Source organism: Trichechus manatus, unplaced genomic scaffold (assembly GCF_000243295.1).
Source record: "Trichechus manatus latirostris isolate Lorelei unplaced genomic scaffold, TriManLat1.0 scaffold00139, whole genome shotgun sequence".
Classification (NCBI taxonomy): domain Eukaryota; kingdom Metazoa; phylum Chordata; class Mammalia; order Sirenia; family Trichechidae; genus Trichechus; species Trichechus manatus.
In genome coordinates, this window is record NW_004444075.1 from 89093 (window position 1) to 95680 (window position 6588).

The window sequence follows — 6588 nt, forward strand, 5'->3', positions numbered from 1 at the left end:
GCTGAAAGAACTGAAGAGAAAATTCAAGCCTTGAGTTGCAATATTGAAGGATTCTACAGGGAAAATATTAAATGATGCAGGAAGCATCAAAAGAAAATGGAAGGAATCCACAGTCACTGTACCAAAAAGAACTGGTCAATATTAACCATTTCAGGAGGTAGCATATGATCAAGAATGATGGTTCTGCATGAAGAAGTCCAAGCTGCACTGAAGGCATTGGCGAAAAACAAGGCTCCAGGAATTGACGGAACACCAATTGAGATGTTTCAACAGACGAATGTTGTACTAGAAGTGCTCCCTTGTCTATGTCAAGAAATTTGGAAGACAGCTGCCTGGCCAACTGACTGGAAGAAATCCATATTTGTGCTCATTCCAAAGAAAGGTGATCCAACAGAATGAGGAAATTATCAAACAATATCATTAATATCACACAAAAGTAAAATTTTGCTGAAGATCATTCAAAAGTGGTTGCAGCAGTATGTTGACAGCGAACTGCCAGAAATTCAAGCCAGATTCAAAGAGAATGTGGAATGAGGGATATCACTGCTGAAGTCTTGTGGATCTTGGCTGAAAGCAGAGAATACCAGAAAGATACTTACCTGTGTTTTATTGATTACGCAAAAGCATTCAACTGTGTGGATCATAACATAATTGTGGATAATTATGGGTAACATTGTGAAGAATGGGAATTCCAGAGCACTTAATTGTGCTCATGAGGAACCTGTACATAGGCCAAGAGGCAGTCGTTCAAACAGAATAAGGGGATACTGCATGGTTAAAAATCAGGAATGGTGTGCGTCAGGGTTGTAGACTTTCACGATACTTATTCAATCTGTGTGCTGAGCAAATAATCAGAGAAGCTGGACTATATGAAGAAGAATGGGGCAACAAGATTGGAGAAAGACTAATTAACAGCCTGTGATATGCAGATAACACAACCTTGCTTGCTGAAAGTGAAGAGGACTTGAAGCACTTATTGATGAAGATCAAAGACTATAGCCTTCAATATGGATTACACCTCAGCATAAAGAAAACAAACATCCTCACAAGCAGACCAATGATGAACATCATGATGAATGGAGAATAGATTGAAGTTGTCAAGGATTTTCTTTTACTTGGATGCACAATCAATGCCCATGCAAGCAGCAGTCAAGAAATCAAAAGATGCATTGCATTTTGCAAATCGGTGGCAAAAGACCTCTTTAAAGTGTTTTAAAGGGTTAAAAAGCAAAGGATGGCAGAACTTCGTCTGACATACTTTGGACATGTTATTAGGGGAGACCAGTTCCTGAAGACCAACATCATGCTTGGTAAACTAGACGGTCAGCAAAAAAATGAAAGATACTCAAGGAGATGGATTGTCACCACAACTACGGGCTCAAGCGTAACAATTGTGAGGATAACGCACAACTGGGCAATGTTTCGTTCTGTTATACGTAGGGTCACTATGAGTTGGAACCAACTTGATGGCACCCAACAACAAGAATATTTTACTTGGCTTATTTGGAAACAGTACCCTGTAGAGAAGCGATTTTGCTGTCTTGATGTCTTTTAGAGGCCTCTATATATCAGTCAGGGAGCAGTGCAGTGGTTAAACACTCGGCTGCTAACAGAAAGATCAATGATTCAAACCCACCAGCCACTCCATGGGAGAAAGATATGGCAGTCTGCTTCTATAAAGATTTACAGCCTAGGAAACCCAAAGGGGGAATTCTACTTTGTTCTTTAGGGTCACTATGTGTCAGAATTGATTCAATGGCAGGCAGTGTGTTTGGTTTTTTAATGGGTTTAGGTATCAGTCAAAATGGGCATCCCAATGTGGTTGTTTAATTCGGGGACACTTGTTTTCTAATTTGCTGTGTAGAAAAATCAATTAGAAAGATCAAATGACTTCCAAAGGAGCCACTGATTTTCCAAACTATCTTTAGTGAGGTCGTGCCAATTAGACAAGAACATGCACATTAAGGAACCACAATGCTTGTTCATGTAGTGGGCAGGTGGCTCTGAGTTGTCCCTAAATTTAGCAATTCCCATCTTTCAAGAAAGATAGCACAACACTTGCAAGAACAAAAACAAAATTCACAATAAAACTCGAAGTGTTGCCAATGCAAAGGAGTGGAACTCGAATTTGAGAGGTTTACTTTGTGATGACTTCCGAGACTTTGTGGAAGCGGGGAGCCAAACTGGCTTGGCTGGTACCAAGGCCCAAATCCTTGATTCCTTGGGGGTCATCACAGGCAATACACCTTTGAAATATCATCACTGCCACCAATTAATGTCAAAGAAGTCTCATACTCTGTTGGAGTAGAAAGAGAGTGAGTTTTTTTTTTTTTAATTGTGCATTAGAAGAAATTTTACAGAGCAATTTAGTTTCTCATTTGATATTTTGTACATAAAGTATTCTATAACTTTGGTTTCATTCCCCACAATGTGCCAGCACTCTGCCCATTTCTGTCCTAGGTTCTCTGTTTCCTTTCATTTTGAGTTGCTTTCCCTTCCTGCCTTATCATCTTTGATTTAAAAAATATGGAATGCTTCATGAATTTGCATATCATCCTTAGGCAAAGGCCATGCCAATCTTCTCTGTATCATTCCAATTGTAGTATATGTGCTATTGAAGTGAGCAGAGAGAATAAATTTTATTGAGGGAATAACTCGAGTTGGGCAGCACAAAGCAAAAGGGCAAAGTGCTCTAGTCTTCTAAAGAAAAAGGAAAGCCTTTATACCTAAAGTTCAGCATGATTAAGACCGTTATCATCTTGCAAGCCATTCTTTCCTCTTATCAATTGTTTCCTGAGAACAGTCTGCAAGGAGATTTTTGTTACATGCTTCCTGGAACATTCTGGGTACACCCCCCCTACCCCGAGAAAAACTACTTCTCCTTCTACCTCCCCTTTTTGTTTTCCCAAGAGTGCCGTGAATTAACCCTTCATTTAGATCTCAGTCTGAAAGCCACACTATGTTGAATGTTTGCCAGCACACTGCTTTCATGTATCATTGCCTGCAGACTTTCACTAGCTCTTTCTTGAATGAATGTCCATTCTCTCTGTTTTCTTCCTATCCCCTCAAATTCTCTGGATCTTTTGATTATTGACTGTTTTCCATAGTACTTTATCTCTTTTCTTCTGTACCTCTGGGCTCTGAAAATTTCAAAGTCACTGACCATCAATATAAATAATCTTGTAAATTTGCTTTTGATTTAGTACTCTATTCTGTTCCATCACTTTCTTTATCAATCCTGGTGCCACAATCACACTGAACTAACCCCACACCTTCAGTCTTCTTTGGATAGGTATCTTTTTGATCTCTTTATTGTTAATGTTTTGGTTAATTTTTTATTGAAGTATAACATACATACACAAAAGTGCACAAATCTTAAGTATAAAGCTCTATGAATTTCCACAAACAAAACACACTTGTGTTACTACCAGCTAAAGCAAGAAATAGACCACCTAGTAGAACCCAATATTACCCTCCTTTCCCAGGCTCCCACTCATTACCCCAAAGTAACCAGCACTTTGACTTCTATAGGACCATACTAGTTTTGACTTAAATTTAAACTTTATCGAAATGGATTTATACAGTGTGTACCCTTTTGTGTTGGGACTCTCTCATTAAACTTTCTGTTTGTGATATTCATCTATATTGTACATGTGTTATGGATTGAATTGTGTCCCCCAAAAATGTGTGTCAACTTGTATAGGCCACGATTCCCAGTATTGTCTGGTTGTCCTACATTTTGTGATCTAGTTTTCCTATGTGTTGTAAATCCTAACCTCTATGATGTTAATAAGGAAGATTAGAGGCAGTTATGTTAATGAGGCTGGACATAATCTACAGGATTAGGCTGTATCTCTTGAGATATAAAAGATAGCAGTGAGCAGAGAGGAGAAGGGACCTCCTACCACCAAGAAAGAAGAGCCAGGATCAGAGTGTGTCCTTTGGACCCAGGGTCCCTGAGCTGAGAATCTCCTAGACCAGGGGAAGATTGATGACAAGGATCTTCCCCCAGAGCTGACAGAGAGAGAAAACCTTCCCCTGGAGCTGGCACCCTGAATTTGGACTTCTAGCCTCCTAGACCGTGAAAGAATAAACTTTTGTTTGTTAAAGGCGTACACTTGTGACATTTCTGTTATAGCAGCACTAGATAACTAAGACAGAATTTGGTATTGGGAGTAGGGTGCTGCTCTAATAGATGCTTACAATGTGGAAGCAGTTTTGAAACTGTGAATGGGTAGAGGCTGGAAGAGTTTTAAAGTGCCTAATAGTAAAAGCCTAGATTGCCTTGAAGAGACCATTGGTAGAATTATGGACATCAAAGTCAATTCTGGTGAGGGCTCATAAGGAAGTGAGGAGAGCTGTAATACTGAAGATAGTGCAGACAGTGAAAAGCAGCAGCAGAACCAGAAGACTGGTGCATGATGGCGTGGGAGCAGATCAACAGAGAAAGAGAGCTGAGTGCCTTTGGGAAGGAGGCTTCCTGGTGGAATGGGGTGCCTCTGGGGACTTATTGGTGGAGCTAGGTTTGCCAACCCAAGAGGCGAAAGAGGTGAATGCTTTCCATTTGAGATTTATGGGAGAGTGGGATGCCTCTGGTTACTTATCGGTAGAGCTAAAGAGCTTCTTAACACTTACCCAAGCAGGCAGAGGTTGGGCCGGCCCAAGAGGCCTGAGAGGCCAATGGCCTGAGGGGCTGAGAGGCCAAAGAACCAGGAAGCAAAAGCTGAAGAGACAAGGAGCCCAGGAAGCAGAGCTGCCTCAGTATCAAATGATGAGGCCATGACTTCTGGAATCACAAAGGGTGGAACAACAGCCTGCTGGGTCTCAAAGGGTGGGAACACAGCCTTCTAGCATTCAAAGAGTCAGATCTTCACCAAGCTGGTTCTGGGGTGTGGGTCTGCCATTCACCTGTGCCAATGGGATGGGGCCAAATCTGCTGCCCAAAGCTTAGGGGGTGGCACTGCCATGCCCAAGAGGCAGAAGAACAGGACCTGCCATGTCTGAGGGAGTGGGATCACCACTCAGTCAGATTAGGAGAATGGGGCCACACAAAGCAGGCCCACTGTTTTTCCAGTGAGTCTGAATGCGGAGCTGAAGCCCACGGCTGAGTGATTTCAGTCCGGAATCTGGAGAGTGTGACTAAAACCCGGAGTCTGGAGGGCAGGGCCATAGCCTAAATGGTATCAGAGAACAGTAGATTATGTTCAAGCCTTGAGAGCAAATATAATGTGTTCTGCTGACTTGCTTTGTCCCTGTTATCCTTTCTTTCCCTCCAATTTTTCCTATTTGTGATGGAAATGTCTACCTTGTGCCTGTTCCACCGTTGTACTTTGGAAGCAGATAACTTGTATTATAGATTTCACAGATGAAGAGGATTTTGCAGAAGATGAGATTTTGGATTTGGAGTTGATTTAAGACCTTTGGGATGATATGATGGGGTGAATGTGTTTTACCTGTGGCAAAGACACGAATTTTGGGGGCCAAAGGGTGAAATGTTATGGATTGAATTTTGTGCCCCTAAAATGTGTGTCAACTTGGCTAGGCCATGATTCCCAATATTGTCTGGTTGTCTTCCATTCTAAGATCTGATGTAGTTTTCCTATGTGCTGTAAATCCTAACCTCTATGCTGTTAATAAGGCAGGATTAGAGGCAGTTATATTAACGAGGCTGGACACAATCTACAGGATTAGGTTGTATTTTGAGTCAATCTCTTTTGAGATGTAAAAGAGAGCAGTGAGCAGACAGGAGGAGGGACCTCCTATTGTCAAGAAAGAGAAGCTGGGAGTGGAGCATGCCTTTTGGACCTGGGGGCCCTGCGTTGAGAAGCTCTTAGACCAGGGGAAGATTGATGACAAGGATTTTCTCCCAGAGCTAGCACAGAGAGAAGACCTTCCCTGGAGCTGGCATCCTGAATTTGGACTTCTAGCCTCCTAAACTATAAAAGAATAAACTTGTGTTTGTTAAAGCTACCCACTTGTGTTATTTCTGTTACAGCATCACTAGATAACTAGGACAACATGTAATAATTTTTGTTCATTTTAATTGTCGTATGTTGTTATTAGGTACTGTTGAATCAGTTCCGACTTGTAGCAACTCCATGCCCAACAGAAGGAAAAGCTACTTGGTCCTGTGCCATCCTCACAATTGTTGCTATGTTTGAACTCATTGTTGCAGCTACTGTGTCAGTCCATCTTGTTGAGGGTCTTCTTCTTTTTTGGTGATGTCCTACTTTACGAAGCATGGTGTCCTTCCCCAAGGCCTGGTCCTTCCTGATAGTATGTCCAAAGTACATGAGACGAAGTCTCACCATCCTTGCTTCTAAGGAGAATTCTGGCTGTACTTCTTTCAAGACAGATTTGTTCATTCTTCTAGCAGTCAATTGTATATTCAATATTCTTCAGCAACACCATAATTCAAAGGCATCAATTCTTCTTCGGTCTTCCTTATTCATTTTCCATCTTTTGCTTGCATGTGAGATGACTGAAAATATTACGGCTTGAGTTAGGCTCACCATAGTCGTCAAAGTGACATCTTCACTTTTTAACACTTTAAAGAGGTCTTTTGCAGCAGATTTGCCCAACGCAATA

The 6588-nt window shown here is 41.5% G+C and overlaps 1 non-coding gene across 1 annotated transcript; it reads right to left on the reverse strand.

The window, feature by feature from the left end:
- Positions 1–2520: 2520 nt before the first annotated feature.
- On the reverse strand, positions 2521–2627 carry LOC111822207 (U6 spliceosomal RNA). The gene has a single exon (XR_002825479.1). It is a non-coding gene; the product is annotated as a U6 spliceosomal RNA (small nuclear RNA).
- Positions 2628–6588: the final 3961 nt, after the last annotated feature.